Raw genomic sequence first — 16,991 nt, 5'->3', positions numbered from 1 at the left:
AGTGAGGACCATGGTGAAGCAGGCTGTCCCCCTGCAGCCCATGGAGTATCATGGTGGAGCAGGTTTCCACGCTGCAGCCCATGGGGGAGACCACGGTGGAGCAGGTGGACCTGCATCAATGGAGACTGCGGCCTGTGGAAGACCCCTGCCGGAGCAGATTCCGGGCCGGACCTGTAGCCCATGGAGAGGAGACCACGCAGGAGCAGGTGACCTGGCAGGAGCTGCTGCCCGTGGGGGATCCAGGTTGGAGCAGTTTGCTCCTGAGGGATGGACCCCATGGTACGGACCCATGTCTGGAGCAGTTCTTGAAGAGCTGCTGCCTGTGGGCAGTCCATGCCGGATCAGTTCAGCAAGGACTGCATCCTGTGGGAGGGACCCCACAGCACAGGGGATGAGAGTGACCGAGAAGGAGCAGCGGAGAAGAAGCACTATAGACTGACCATAACCCCCGTTCCCCCATGCCGCTCGGGGGGGAGCAGGTGGAAGAGGGTGGATGGGAGGGAGGTTGCTTTTGGTTTCTTTCCTTTGTTTCTTGCTTCTCTAGCTTGTTAGTAATAGGCAATAAATCTTACTATCTCCCTACTCTGAGTCTGTTTTGGCCGTCACAATAATTACTTTGCGATCTCCCCATCCTTATCTCAACCCTTGAGCCCTTTTCATCGTATTTTCTCCCCATTCCTCTTTGAGGAGGGGGAGTGAGAGAGCAGTTGTGGTGGAGCTTGGCTGCCCACCTGAGTAAAACCACCACAAACACACACTTTTTTCTTGCTTGCCTTGGCAAATTCTCTCCTCTATGCTTATCTAATGCAAATTTTAGAAATGTATCACAAGCTATTAAAGAAAAAAACAGCACTGTTAAAACTGAAATTAATTGCTAAAGACCATAATGCTTTTCATATGGTCTATATCAATGTAAAGTGTATTCATTTCTCATTGGATTTTGATGTGATGCAACTTTCTAGAACTACCAGAACTGAACCTTTGTAGTATTCTCAGTCTGGGGCTATGCCTAATTTAGATTTAGATGTAAGATCACCAAGGAAAATATGCGGCTGTGGAAATGATTTCATCATGGGGAAGAATTTAAGCTAGAGTGTTTTGCTGGTTATCTGTGCCTCAGTGTTATATGCAGACTCTTGGTTGCCCAAATTTTCCTGGTAATTGTTAGACTTGCAAGAAACACTCAACAAAATACTTCAGGGAATAATCCCACATTTGATGACCTACCTTAGTGCATTTTATGATCTCATGACAGCTGAGATACAGTTCCCAGCACAGAGACAGTTTTAGAAGTCATTAAAATAATTTTTTGAACAGTTGATTAACAGGATGTTGGTGTTTAATATTCTCAGGGTAGGAAAGAATGCACTGAATTAAGTTTATGTGAGTCACAATTCTTGTAGCAGTCATATTTACTACAGGTGGTAATATACTGAAGGTTATTTTTTCAGGACCATTGTAAAATGTCTATTTTAACAAGTTCCCATATCTGCTGCAGTGCAATTCCAGTTATCAATGGTAGTGGGATAAAACACTTGATAAGGAGCAGATATGATTGAAAGAGGGAGTCAAAGAAGCATTCAAACTTTTAATGTAAGGAGACAAATCAGTCAGCTCAGAACAAAAAGAGCAGATGGAGAAATGGTGATGTACTTAATCAGATTCCACTCTCAACAGTGTTGTAATTTGTGACACATCTCTATAAGCAGGCTTCACTGAAGCAAGGTGACAACATGGAGCAAAGAATATGTAAAGATCAATGACAAGAATGAATGTACCTGAGAATTGGATGTTCGACAATGGTAAGAATTTTAAAACCTTGAAAGCTCATCAACTTTGTCCATTAGGAGGAGACATTGGCAGTTAGACTGCACACTGTGGGTTATAATCTCAGTAGCTCAAGCAAACCAACCAGAAATGAAAACAGCTAACAGAAGCAGTGCTAGAAAGATCTTGGAAAAACCTTACCAGAATCCTTCATTCTCACGCTCAATAGACAGAAGTGATCAGAAATGGTAGGAGTTAGAAATCGAGGGCTGTTAAAAGCAAGTCATTGAAAAGCAGAGCAACTTCCATATCGTAACCTCACTCACATGCCAATTTAGCACATGCGATAGATCACAGCTGTAGAATGCTAGGGGCTCAGATAAATGTTGGTGAAGGACTTTACTAACAAGTAACGTTGACATGAACGCCAGCTATGAGATAGCTTGGTAGTTTAAAAGCATGCAAACCATTCACATCAAATAAGACTCTCTACATAGAAGGTATGGAATTATATACACAAAGAAAGCCTCTGTGCTTTCATGAATGCCATAAAATGTGAACCTGGTCAGCAAAGGGGCCCAGTAGAAGTAGGAAGAATGTTTGCCTGTTAGAAAAAAAAGAGGTTAGAATGTTTATGTCTGAATTTTCACATTGAGCATTTCACACTGATATTACTGGTTAATAGGGTTTTTGCTAGGAAGTAGTAAGGGTATGAGGACACTTGACAGTTTCATATCCAGTGTGGTAAAAAAACTAAAATACTGGAAAACAGTACTATAGATTCTGTATAAGCAGTCCGTGAAGTAGACTGATGTGAGGTGCTTTAGCACTGCAATAGTTAATAGTGAGGAAAACACTTCTGAATGAAAATCCAACATAATGAGCTGCTGGGAATAGTATAGCAGGAGGTTGAAGGCAATAATGCACAGAAGCACCATAATCACTACATGGGCCTTTTATTAAGAGGGTCAGTAAAGCGTTATTAGAATAACAGTACAGCCGTACTAAAATGGTAACGCTTTAGCCATGATTTCTCTATTAGACTAATTCTTAGAAATAGGCCATGCATCAAATAGTACCATTTCCTTAAGCTTATAATTTCAATATTTATGAGTTAATTTGAATTCCAAATCAAAAAAAAAAAAAAATCAGTTATGCAGCTGTAGCAAACAACTTATCTGAGGCATAACTAATTACTTTGAAAAGTTCAGCTGATTTCCCAGCCTCAACCCCCCCCAATTCCATATGCATACAAGTTGATAGCAAATTTTCTAAAAGAAGTAGGCAAACCTCATGAATACTGCTAAATACCCACAGCCCAGTTTCATTTTTAAGAAACACTGAGATATGGAATAAACCCAAACCAATGTGAGATAAGTGCTTTCAGTTCCTTCCTCTTCACAAGAGTCATCACTTCTGTACTTTTCAGTGCCAATTTTCTCTCCTCTCGCTCTATCAGCTTTATGTAGCAAGAGTTTGTTAGCAGAGGGAGCTGCAGGGGTGGCCTCTGAGAAAAGTCCAGCAGCTGCCACATGTCAGATCAGAGCCAGTTCCAACTGACTCTAAAGGAGACCCGCCGCTGGCCAGAGCTGAGCCAGTGAGAAATGCTGGTTGAGTCTCTGGGAGAGCAGAGTGAAGAAAGGGAAAACAAACAAACAAAACCAACCAACCAACCAACAACAACAAAATCCTCTGCAACGGTGACTGGGAGAGAGGGGTGAGAAGCAGCCCTGCAGGCCCCAAGGTGAGTGCAGCAGGAGGGCAGGAGGTGCTCCAGGCAAGCAGCACAAGTTCCCCTGCAGCTTGTGGAGGGGCCCCTGGTGGAGCAGGCTGTCCCCCTGCAGCCCATGGGTCCCATATGGAGCAGATCTCCACGCTGCAGCCTGTGGAGAGGAGTGCACACAGGAGCAGGTGATTTGGGGGGATCTGCTATCCATGGGGAGCCCATGTTGGAGCAGTTTGCTCCTGACGGATGGACCCCATGCTACGGACCCATGTGGGAGCAGTTCTTGAAGAGCTGCTTCCTGTGGAAAGCCCCCACAGGGTCAGTTCAGGAACGACGGCATCCTGTGGGAAGGACCCCACGTGGAGCAGGGGCAGAGAGTGACCTTCAAGGAGCGGTGGAAATGAAGCGTTAGGGACTGACCGCAGCCCACGTTCTCCTTTGCTGCTCGAGGGGAGGAGGTGGAAGAGGGTGGATGGGGGGAAGGTGTTTTTAGTTTGCTTTTAGTCTGTTATTAGTTTGTTCTAAGTTTGTCACTTCTCTATTCTCCTAGCGATAGGCAACAAATTACATGAATCTCCCTATGCGGATTCTATTTTGCCTGTGACAATAATCAGTGAATGATCTCCCTGTCCTGATCTCAACCTTTGAGCCCTTTTCATTGTATTTTCTCCTCTTTTTCCTTTGAGGAGGAGGAGTGAGAGAGTAGTTGTGGAGTTCAGCTGCCCAGCTAGGTAAAACCACCACACCCACTGAGAAAAATAATTTATTTATCAGAATTGAACCAATAGCTGACCATACTTAGTTTTTCTCTACCCATATAAAATTTATACAGATAAATTTTCTAGGATTTTTATTTTTTGTATTTTAGGGATTCAAATCATTCATTTCAGTTTCGAGCATAACTGGGGAGGTAGGAGTAAAGAAATAACAGAGGAAAAGAAAATATTTCTATATTTTCTTTTTTATTTTCTCTCTAACTCTTAGAGGCTTTGAATTTTGGAGGGAAATGATGGTGCTGACCTTGAGGGGGAGGAAGCCAGGAAGATTATGGTTCTGTCACCATCTACTCAGAGCTAACATGTCCAAATATCAAATGAGTACCACCAAAGAAGCCACCCTTGTTATCAGAGCTAAAGATTTACTAGGGGCTGTGCAAAATTTTGTGTAGGGTAGATAGATCTGGATGTGTAAGAAAAACATGGTGATTGCCTGAGAAGTGTGGATTTGTGGACTTTGTTACGCACGGGATTCTCCTGTATTACTCTGCTAAGGCAGCTCTGCTTTTTGCTGGAGCAATTTCAGTTCATGCTTACAGAGTCATGCCACCTGGAAGGTTGTCTCCCATTTTGTTTAGTACCTTAGTGCTTTGTGCTTAGGTCTGTTTTCTTTTATAAAGACAGACTTTTCAGATGTGGAGTGGCACACAAAAATTCTATTTTTTTCCGTTGTTGTAAGTTTTCTGCTACATGGAATTGGAATTTTTTGGAATGCTGTATTGCAATCAGATTAACAAATGTCATGCTTATTGTCATGAAGAAGTGATATTTTTTAGACCAGTGAATTGGTGAACTAAAGCTATGCCTCTAACTCTGAAAGCTCAGAAAAGAATTACACTCTTTTGCTGTTAATATTTAAACTGAAATACTACATTTAAAAAGTTTTAAGTTACATTTTTGTTACATTGGCAGTGAGTAGGCAAAGGACCCTGAATAGTCTTGGTGCTGCAGAGTCTACATTTTCCTAACCTTTGTTTCACCCTTATGCTCTCCCCAAAACTCTTGCATCAGCATGTAAAAATCCTTTTGTTTTAAGATCATTGCTTTTCTGTAACTCAGGGGGCTCATTATTCAGCCTTTTGAAATTGATTACTATGTTTAAGAGGAATTGGAAACTGTATTTCACTGGACTTCCTCTTTTGGAAACAGGTGAATATAAAGGGTTTGAATATAATCCTAGGAACTTTTATTTTATTTTATTTTAATGGCTTCATTCTTCTCTGAATATAAAACAGCACTTTAGTGTTAGCTCTTTTGCATTTCTCTCGAGTAAACCTGATTTAATTTATGCTAAACATGATGGAACACCTGTGTGCAATGGATAAAAACTAGAGTACATAATATTGGAAGGAGAAATGTCACATCCTAAGTATGGAAAACAAGCAGCAAAGCTCTGGAGTTTCTTTTAACCTTTTTGTTGTCATTTTAGAATTAAGAAATATCTGAGAGAGATTATTCTGTTTTACCAAAGCATGAGACAAATTTTCAACCGGTTCCTTATGTGTACAGAAGCCCAGCCTGTGCAATGCAATTTAATGGATAGACTAAAAGACTAAGAATTAAAGTAGTTGGTTTCTGATTACTTTGCCAGTGCGAGATAAAGCAAGTTGGAAATGTTGTGAGCAGTAGCAGGGCCAGTGTACCAAAGAAAGATTATATGAGAACAATCTAATAGCTTTCTTATATTTTTTTCAACCATGAATATGATATGAAGCTTTTGAAAGAGTACAATATTTGATATAGCTCCATTTGGAAAACTGTGTTCAGCTGGTTAATGTGGGGATAAGTGTAAGACCTCTAGCTAAGGAACCACCTATAGGCTCTAGGATGTGCTAACAATGCAGATGTTTGAAGAAAGGTCTCAGTTTTCACTTCTTTTTATGTTTACTTTAAGACCTTTTTAACCAAAATAAACTGTAAGAAGATTATGTGAGAATGAATGTTGATGAGATAAATTTTCACAGCTTAAATGTAAGTATGAGGATGTGTTTTAGAGGATATACTTCATTAACAGGGAAAGAGGAAGCCTGACTTTCCTCTTGTAACTGAGTCAGCAATTTGATTTAGCCTGAAAAAACCACACAAATGTTACCCCAAGATATATCATGTGAAGTATCTCCACTGAAGATCGGGGATTATTACTTCTATTCGATACAGAGTTAATAATTTCCCAATACTATTCATTTCTTAACAGGAAAGAAAAAAAATAAACCCTGGATTATAGATTAAATTCAAAGCTGTAGAGAGCCAACTCTGGGAGAATTCTAAAGGGAGTTATCGTTGCTTCCTGTAACTACTGCAAATGGATAAGCACCATGGAGGGGAAAGAATTATATAAGGTAAGGAAAAAAGACTGCATCAAACCAAATAAGCATAACATACATGTGAATAAACCAACTGTCAGAGAGAGAGGATATAGCTCCAAATAAGAAAAGTGAAGGCCAAAAATGCTGTTTGTTGTTAAGGAGGAGTTAAACAAGTTTACTTTAAAAGGCAACATGTGACGAGGTTGCCTGTGACAGAAAGTGTCTGAGTCCGGTTCAAAGGAGGTACCTCCTGGTCTTGCTGCAATAGGTTCATATAATCCTCCAGGCTGCTGTGCACTCCAGCACTCCTCAAAAGAAGGAAGTTATAATGATACTTAAGCAAGAGATACTGCATTTATAGGGACTTAACAAGGAGAGAACAAATACAAGATGTTTTAATATGAAAATGTTTCCTGGGGATTGTTCTCAGCTAGTGGGAGAAAGACATTAGTATGGAGAAAAGATTTAGCTTTTCCATTTATGTAGATTGTAATTTAAATTATTTAATGTTTCCACTTTTTTTTTTTTTTTTTTCCTACAGTAATAGGAAACAGTACTGCTTTTAGGAGTTCTGCTCTTGGTGTAACTGGCTTATGACGTCATTCATATTTGCTGTTATGGTGAGTATGCAGACCATTGGCAGGGGGATGGGGTAGGGACAGGGCGGCACTAAGTTTCACAATTTACAGGAAAGACTGTAATTACATTATTACTTACCCTGTCATCCAGAGCAAGGTTTTATTGTCAACTACAATGAGAAGCAGGTGGGTACTAAGCTCATCAGAAGTAGGGTTGCATACAGCTGCATTGGAAAGGAAATAGAGAAAACAAAATAGAGGTATAAACAACAAGCTGAAATATTGGTTGAGTGGGATCAATACATAAGGCTGCTGGACCTAGCAATGTTAAGGGGAAATAGAGATTTTACTTCATAAATTTTAGTAGTCCATCATTTGTTTTTACTTCCAAGTAGTGGTTACAGGCCAACCAATTGCACTTGGAAAGATAGAGAGAAATGAGCTGCCTTAGCCTAACTACAGCCGTAGGTGATTGCAGCGATGAGAATGGGAATCTACTCAAAGGTCTGGTCTTTCTCACCATCTGGCCCTTTGGCTCCCTAATGTGCTGACGCTGTGGTATCTTTGTGAACCAGCTGGCAGACATTGCTTTGGCTTCCACCTTCCTCCTGGGAGCAGAGTCTGTCAGTTTGCAACAATGACAGGAAAATTTTCTAAAACCATTACGATGTTTAGGACAATTCAGTTCCTAACATACCTCCCAGGGCTCTTGAAATAGGTCATATTTATTTGCACAGTGCATCATATATTTTCAGCAAATATATTGAAACAATCCTGAAATGCAAGGGTGAGGTATAAAGAAAAGGTAATTTTTCAAGTTAAAATACACAGATGAGAATGAGCCTGATGTTTTGAGGTTTTTTTCATTTCTGCCGGTAAATCAATATATTACTTAGATAGATGCTAAGGCCAAAATTCTCACATCCACTTTAGGCACTAAAAGAAACGATCTTATTTTCATGGTTGTGAGCTTCTACTGCTCCAGTTAACATTAAGATGAGAAGTATGCTTGCAATTCCCCAGTAATTAATAAGAAATGTTTCATGGGGATATTATAAAACTTAATTAGTTAAAAGTCAAATTTCCTTCTGTGTTCCCCCTTGCTTTTCCAAAGTCATTTTACAATGTATCAAGAGATTCATAGTTGGAAATAAACATATGACTTACAAAAGTGTACTATCTTGAACAGGAATCCAGATGACCTAGTTCAGAGTAAATTCTTTATGTTTTTCTTTGTTGTTGTTGAGTTTCTTAAACAGGGCTAACCTTCATCTTGTGGAAGTGTCTACATTATATAAGGAACTTCAGACACTTTCAGGAGTACATGTTTTTTAACCTGTTTCAGTACACTTTCAGTATACTTTCCTTATAACTTTCTGCAGCTTGTTTACACGTTGTGCTCCATAAGCCCAAGAGATTCTCTAGACTCACTTAAATGTGAGACAGTTTTGAAGCCCTAGAAAACAAGATTTTTACAGATATATACTTAGAATTTTATGCAGGTATGCTCAGCAAGGACATTACCTGAAGCTCATTTATTTCTACTAAGACAAAAAACCCTGCAGTTCATTAAAGAAAAATACATGGCAACATATCTCATGAGAATCATGTCTACATCTCAGATTTTCCTGTTGCTAGAGACTCCATGAGGAACATGCATGGCTTTAGGGTTTCATGCTGATAAATTATAGATGGACTGAGAAGAACATAGGAGCAGCAGATGTTACTATTGTCACTGACAGTGTTGAGAGGCTGGCAGTGGAGTGTTGTCTTGTGCTTGCTTGGAGAGGACTATTTAGAATAGACATTTCTGATAAATTTCCTGTAATACCTAACACCTCTCACCTTTTTGTCAGGTATAATTATCAGATAGAAGTATGTAAAAGTGACAAGCATTACATACTACATGAAATTTATAGAAAATATATGTCCGTATAGAGAATGGAAGGCAGTTTTAGGGGAAACAGTGCTCTGGATCCTGCAGGGGACAACACTGAGAAATCTAACAGGTGGGAGCTGAGAGAGGGATATTCACACAGAGTAAATCCTTGGATTAAGACACAAGATTTTGTAGGGTTCCTACATGGGGGGTGAGAAAAGGCATGCAATCCTCCAACAAAGCACGATTTCGAGAACGAGTATGATATATTTCCTGCTGTTGTGTAACTCAGGGTATAAAACTAATCACAGAATACATAACATGCTTATTTTAATGTGGTATTTTTAAAATGGGAATTGATCTAAGAGTTTTCTAGGATGTTAAAACTAATGATTTTCCTCTTGGAAAATGTTTTCTTCTCTTCACCTACATATTTAATTTTATGTTTACAACATGATACATATCATTTTATTACCCATATATTTAACATAATCTATAGCCAATTTTAATGAAAAGAGATACAATTTCAGAGAGTAAATATTTGTCTACTGACAGAAGAATTTTCAAGAATTTTCTAACAGTAAGCATAGTTATTAATGTGTCCCTTCGTTAAAGAGAATATAATTATATACAATATAAACAGACACAAAAAAAAAAAAGAAAAGAGAGAATTTGTCACGAATCAGCACACATCTCCAGCAGGGAGGTGCATTTTAATGCTTCCTTTCTTACTAAAGGGTTTTGATCAAACTTTAAGTACTTGAGGTTAAGTAGCAGCTGATCACCTTGCATGGTTTATCAATGTGGCCGGATATTTGCACCTTTCAGTGAAGCACCTGACTCTGCTCATTACTTGGTCACTATGAACTGACTTTTGCTGAAATTTAAAACAAACAAACAAACACTTCTCCTTTTGAATTTATGATGCTGGGCTAAGCTTCCAATGAAGTCCCTAGATTCTTAATTTACTTAGTGCACTTCCATATGGTTATTTTTCTCAGAGTTAAAAAGTGTGTTCTAGTAATAGACTGTCATTGCAGTTAACACTGAAAACTGAATTTCTCCATTTTTAACAGAAAATAGACAGACAATACAACATTTTTTTTTCCTGTGTTGCACTGGATAGACCAGTTCCAATGCTGATTGAGCTGTGAGGTTTTCAAGTGGGACTGCCAAACATGGCACCTACTGGCAGAAGAAGCAATGATATTGTAATCACAAAAATCTTATGAACACAGCTGAGATGTAGCTCACTTTACTGAGGTTATCGCTTCAAAACATGAACCAGGTAAAATAAATAAGAAATATGTCGTTTCCAAGGACATTAGATTCATAGTGTGTCTTGTAAGGGTCCTTGGGAAAGTTTATGCTATGTGTTTTAAATGTTCCTCCTCACCTATATAGTATGCAGTAGTAACAGCTTTAAATAAGCACAGAGAAAAGGAAAGGAAGTTACAGTTGCAGATGAAGATGAGAAGTACATTCAGCTAAGAGTACAAGACTAACAGTGCATGGTCTGTCAGCTCTGTAGTATAGTGGAGCAAATTGACAAACCAACCTGGATAAAATTTGTCAAATAATACTTTTTTTTTTTGCAGATAAAAAAGATAAAACTTCATTTTCCAGTTTTACTATGCCAAAAAAAAAAAAAAGTCACGTATATTTTGAAGGTTAAGCAAAGACCACATGACACCCACCACTAAAAGATGAAATCTGCTACCAATAATAGTACTGGAAATCACTTTTTAGTTTTCACGTGCATTTGCTGCTAGAGAAGTCCCTGAGAACTGACTCACATTCTTAAAAAATATTTTAGGTTTGTCCTTAATTTGCTGTAAAGGCAGTCGTTGTTAGACAAACACCAAAGATGTCACAGTTATAAAGATGGAACAAGGGCTGACAAAGTGATTCCTGAAATTTTTCACTTCCCATTCCTCTGCAGTCTACACTGACTCATATAAATGTTGTCTACAAGAAAACAAACAGATGTGCTGTAACTCTACCGCTTTTATTTGGTTTCTCCCCTTGAATAGAACAGCCAGACAGTACAGGCTAATTGATTCAGTACTGAAAAACAGAACAGAAATAAAATTACTTTTGCTGTTTCTCACTGAGAAATAGATGAAAGTCATTTTAGTCTTACTAAAATCATTGTCAAAAATTCTATTAATTCATTGTGTCAACTTCAGAACAACAGTAGTTCAAGCCTAATATTCTGTAGCTGTGTTTATCAGATGGTATGACTTACACATGAATGCTTGCCAAAGTGTAAATTTCTAACACAGTAAAGGAAAAAAATTAGACAGTGCTCTCTGTATCTTGTCAAACAAGGATGCACATGCTTTCATAGTCCACAGGAGTCAGGCTGTTACTTTCAGGCTGACTCACATGCTTACCCAATGCCAAACTCTGTTTGAAGCACCTGTCAGGAGTTAAATTAGTCACCATCTGCAGGTAAACATAATCATAAGCACTATTGTAAGGTTCTTGTTCTGTAATCACTGCATGAGCTCCTGGTATACCGAATGCTCAGGGTTTTTTTTTTGCTTGACTTTTAAAAAAATATAATAATAAGGAAACTTATTCCAATAGGTTTTTCTGTTATCTAAATTTATGTCTTCCATTAATTTAACAGTGAAATTCTCCCTTAAAATCTTACTACTCATTCTATCTTATTCTAATCAACTGCCCAGATAATTGTATATAATATACGTATGTATCTACGTGCATATGTATACGTATAATTGTATATATGACTCATTAAGAAAAAGGATGGCTCATTTCTGATTTTCTACCTTTGTTATCATCTCTTCATTATCCATTTTGCCAGTCAGCAAGCTGCTCAGTTTCATTACCTCTCTTAGAGACATGTCTACAGCCATTTGATATGCAAAAGTAGAGTCACAGATCTCTTCCCTCAGTTCTGTCCCCTGGGCTCTTTCCACAAGACAGTTGGACAGCAGCACAGATACATCTGAGGCATCGAGTAATGAAGAAAAGGTTCCTGTGCAGTTATGGAGAGTGACACAAGGGAGTCTGACCTGTATCATTTTATCTATTTCAGCATAAATCATACATTCCTAATTCAGCAGCATTTAAATAATGTAGAATACGTTCTCTCTTCCTGTACTTGCCAGGAAAGCCTCCACTTAACATCCATTGTTTAAACCACGAGAATCTGCACAGAAACCAGGGCACTGTATGAACATCTTTTGGGGGTTTTCTCCAATTTTTGTGCAAAAGAGTGGGGGAAAGGCATGCATGGTCATTGTCTTTTCCAAGCCCCTTCTTCCACCCTAAAGAAAGAGAAAAAAAAGCCTACACCTGTAATCTCTTTAACTGACAGAACACCACACCTTCAAAGAAAGTATTTTCTGTCTCCATTGTGGTAAAGTGAATTGATGTTCAATATAAATATGATAACAAATGTGCATGTAAATGGTCTGAATTCTGCAAACGCTATGATCTGCACCATTTTCAACCTTGGGGTTCTTCTCTGCTTGGGAACTAAATAACATTGTAGATAATGTGTTTAGAAAAGAAATTTTAACAAGTTCCTATAATAAATGTGATCTTTGCAATTCCCACAATAATTGGGATCTCCATGCTGGTAATACATTTACAGATAGAAATTAAGTAGGGCATAACTGAAAAAGACTGTGAAAATTAATACAGTTCAGCAAAATGAAAACTCCTGCATATGCCTCCTCCCTGTAACTCTGCTGGCTTTGAAGTTGTCAAAAGAATTTATTGCTCCTTCCTCTGATCTTGTTATTCCTTTCCTTTGAATTCCCTTTGCTACGCCAAAAGCTATCTTTTCTCCTTGCCTTTCAATCTCAGCCTTCCCAATATTCATTGAATTGTTAGCTTACAAATATCTTTCTAATTTTACTTGCCCACTAGATACTTTTATTCTTCCTCCCATGCTGTTCTTCTGGAAGACCATCTCAGTAATAAAATATAAGGTCACTTGCTTTCCTTTTGCAAAGCTATTGTAAAGCTTCTCTTAACTGTAATGAGTCCAATAAACAACTGAGTAGACAGGTAGTGAACAAAAACATCATTTTAATGCATTTAATAAAATAACCTGGAAATTTGTCTAAGAGGTGAGATAAACTTAAAAATTTCCGTATGCTTCCATGTGAAAATCTTACATTTTGTTACTTCCTTTATGTCCTCCATGTTTTTAGAGGTTCTTGTACTTTATCCTGTAATCAAGATAACTTCTACATTGTTTATTGGTTTCTTCAAAGAGAAGAAAACCAGCAGCTAAACCCTCAACTTTAAATACACGCATTTGTGATGAATATTTGGCAGAAGGTACTGTTCCCTTACAAGTCTTGCATAAATCTCAACCTGTGAGACCCTGCTGACCACAAGTTAGGTGATGACGCATCTTCTTTGCTTTCTGATAACAGGAAGCAGTTGTGGAGTTGCTGCTGGGAATCAGTGGCTAGTCAAGGGCTACCTACTTTATACAAAAGACTTTGCTAATAATTTCTCCTGACCTGTTTGCAATATCAAACAGACTGCTTTCTGACTGGTGCAGAAAAAAAATGCATCTTTCTTTGCCTAATTAGCCCATTTTCTCTTCTCTTTCTTTCCAACACAGTCAAACTATAGGTTTTTTTCTTCATGGTCTAGAAAACAAACAAACAAAAACAAGAACAAAACACATACACAAAAACAAACAAAACCCACAGCAACAAACAAACAACAAAAAAAGACAACCAGTTGTGAGGACACAGAAAAAAATATCACTGGAAAAACATCAGTTCTTATATTTTTAACCACTCAAGTCTATGCTTGATCAACCATGGTGAGTCCTATCTGAATTCTAGAAGGTTATTCTTTTTTCTTTATAAAATTATAGCTACATACTAACAACAAACACTTCAGGCAAAGTCATGTATCAAGCCTATTATTTCTAAGTCTTCATTTTAATATTTCTAAGCCTTCATTTATCATCCTAGGTCTTTCATCAGAAAAAGAATATCTGATAACACCATCATTATTAAGAACAGATGAATGTTATTTATCTTAATATTAAAAAAAAAAAAGTTAGGAATTTATTCAAATATGCCAATAAATGGTTCTGCTAATGCTAAATGTGGAGAACAAGAAACTGATGTTACTGCTGAAAAAGTTTTTTTCTCCACAAAATTGTAAAATTTTCATTTTCAAAATATAACATCTGTTGTATCTGGAAGGCCAAGTAGTAGAGAAGGAAAGGACAGCATAGAGTTACAAAGGAAAAATAGAAGTGGATATTAATGGGCTAGAAATATAGTCTTCTAGTGTTTCTTAATTTGATTTTGCTGCCGTTGAATCTCAGGGTAATAGTTTAAGATATAATTCACTCTCCATAAATATCAATATAGGTGTTGTTTTTTATTTTAAATGGAAACCCACCTGTTGGGTCCTTTTTTTCAATGGTATTTTTCTTCTTCTCTGTTAGATTAGCCAAAAAGTAGATTAAGTGGAGGTACCCCAAAAAGCAACAGAGGGATTGGTAGGTACCAGAGGGCTGAAATAGAGGAAAGGGTTATGAGGATATCTTGCTGTCTATCCTGAAAAATTGCTATGGCATCTTGGGGCAGCAGTTTTGAAAGGTGTTTTTGAATTGTGCTCCCAGGTGCTGGCACCACACAACGCTGACTCTCAGACAAGACAGTCCCTCTGGGAGCATGTGGAATTGAGGGGTCACCTTGTTACTTTGGTGCTACATGTTAAGGAAAGGAGAAAGGGGCCAGACAGCAGTGTGAGCACATGGGGTCAGCCAGATGATGGCAATAATGCAAAGTGTCCATACAACCTCCAGACTAACTGGGGGAAGTGCTCAACCATGGTGGGCACTGATGTTACATCTGTCAGGCTGCAGAAACCTCCTCCTATTGTTGACAAGCTCAGCAGATGCCCAGTTTCTGTGGGGCTGGTTTATGGCATCCTGCTGGTTTCCTGGGTAGATCTGGATACTTGGTATGGGTTCCCCATAAGAAACATCTAGCCAGCATCTTACTGCTCCAAAAGTCAGGGAACTAGTCTGCTGCAGTTCAGTCTGCCAAGACATGAGTTGGCTTTTATTTGTACCATATTTGCTTTATTCTGTTTTTTTGTTTTGTTTTGTTTCGTTTTTTTACTTGTACAGAATAAAGCAAAGATTGGCTCCAGTTGTGCCTTCACATTGTGGTTTCCTACTTAGATAATCCTGGACAGGATTTACCTGTTCTAGCACAAACACTGCTGCTTCTCTGTCAAAGTGGATCCATGAATAAGGCAAAGGGTTTCCTGAAGTTTATGAAGTCATGTGCTATGTGCAAAGACAGTGAACTGCACATTCTGTTAGCTGGTTTGGGAAACAGGTAGGAAATCAGCAGGACTGAAGGGTACACTGGCAAAGTAGTTCACCTGTCTGCATAAAGCGCCCCTCGCAAAAGTAGTTTGTGAAGCAATATGCTTCAGCTCAGTCTCCCCAAGAAAAAGTTTTCTGGAGATATGTGTTTTGCTATCGTACTGTTTCACTATTTATATTTGTTTATTATTTGTTTGTATTTTGCTATTTTGTATTTTTCTCTGGCAGAGAAAAAAGTGTTTTAGAAAAAAGCAATCGTTTTCTGACTATCCCTGTTAGATACACAAGTTATATTACCTTGTTCTGTACTTTTATAGAGTTCTACAGGAGTTAATTATAAATATCTTGAAGTCCACATATTATCATTTGAAAATGCAATCATTTTTTTGCAGTACTCATTTTACCAACAAGACATAAAATATGAGCAATTTCCAATTTTTTCTTGACTTAAATCATGTGTTTAATTTCTTAAGGAAAATTCTAAGAGAAAGAATACAAGGGTAAGGAAATACTTGAAGTTTTCAAAAAAAAAAAAAAGAAAGAAAGAAAGTCAAGCAAGCTGCAAGCCTTAGGAGGGTCCTGTTATGATTATTCTATTATCACCTTCTACTGGGTGTTCATTTGATTCAGGCAACTTGAAAATATCTTTGAGATCTGTAACTTTATCTAGATGCCAGTATACCACCTCTGTGCTCTTTAAAGTGGGATGTCTTAAACACTTTTTATTTTTATGTCAAGTGCTGAGCTGTATGGGGAGTAAAACTCAGGGAAAACAGAACTTTAAAGGATATGAAAGAATAAACTTGTCTTTGATTTAGCACTAAAACTTAGGACTTGAGCTTTATGAACTGGGCTCTGTTGTAGGGGTATGGACCATGGGGTTCAAGCCAGAAGAATAAAACATAGTTTTTTATTTCTAAGAAAATTATGTAGTAGAAAAAGGAAATTCTTATTGGGTTTGCTTTCAGTATTCTGGGGAGCTCTGCCCTGACAAAGCAGCAGAGGGTCATGGAGAGGCCTCCCAGAAAACTAAAGGGAACACCTGAAAAATGCAATGCTTCCATATAGAGCTCAGGCTCATTACAGACAAATTATTAACTTAGATTTATCAACTCAAATGTAGCCTGATTTAATAAAATCATATTACTGTTACAGATCCTGTTTCCTGAGCCGCATTAGAATTCCGAAGACATGACTTGGGACTAGTATCTGTGAAATAAATTGGAGTACTCCTATAAAGGCTGTTTTAAGACTGAAATTTGCAGTAACATTCTGAATTTCTAACCATCAAAAAGGTCAGTAATGATTTTGATGTTACTGATACACATGCTGAAATTCAACTCTGGTTTTATTTTATTTATTTTCTTTTTTCTTTCTTTAAAAGTTTATCTTAGTCTTGACAAGGGTGAGTTTAAGTTGTTTTCATTCTTATAGGCTTATTGCAAAGCCTGGTTATTGTCATCTGATATACAGAATGGTCAATCCTTGTTTGTAAAAAAGAAAGATATTTTTTTCTGTCTTTGATTATCTTACCACTTCTGTCCTCTAAACACTATGAAGCAAAAGGTATAATTTTCTCTTAACTCCACGTCACCTTTCAGTTCAAA

The 16,991-nt window shown here is 37.9% G+C and overlaps 1 long non-coding RNA gene across 2 annotated transcripts; it reads left to right on the top strand.

Moving 5' to 3' along the window:
- The first annotated feature begins 1,713 nt into the window (after window positions 1-1,713).
- On the top strand, window positions 1,714-16,647 carry LOC121070021. 2 transcript variants are annotated; one of them, XR_005819832.1, is made up of 3 exons: window positions 1,714-1,802; window positions 6,464-6,608; window positions 16,540-16,647. It is a non-coding gene; the product is annotated as an uncharacterized LOC121070021 (long non-coding RNA). The 2 variants fall into 2 exon arrangements; XR_005819833.1 differs by lacking the exon at window positions 1,714-1,802 and adding an exon at window positions 5,329-5,418.
- The last annotated feature ends 344 nt before the right edge of the window (window positions 16,648-16,991 follow it).

The sequence above is a fragment of the Cygnus olor genome, chromosome 4 (genome assembly GCF_009769625.2).
Source record: "Cygnus olor isolate bCygOlo1 chromosome 4, bCygOlo1.pri.v2, whole genome shotgun sequence".
Lineage (NCBI taxonomy): Eukaryota > Metazoa > Chordata > Aves > Anseriformes > Anatidae > Cygnus > Cygnus olor.
Note: the sequence above shows the minus strand (reverse complement) of the source record. Positions and strands in the feature narration are given on the sequence as shown.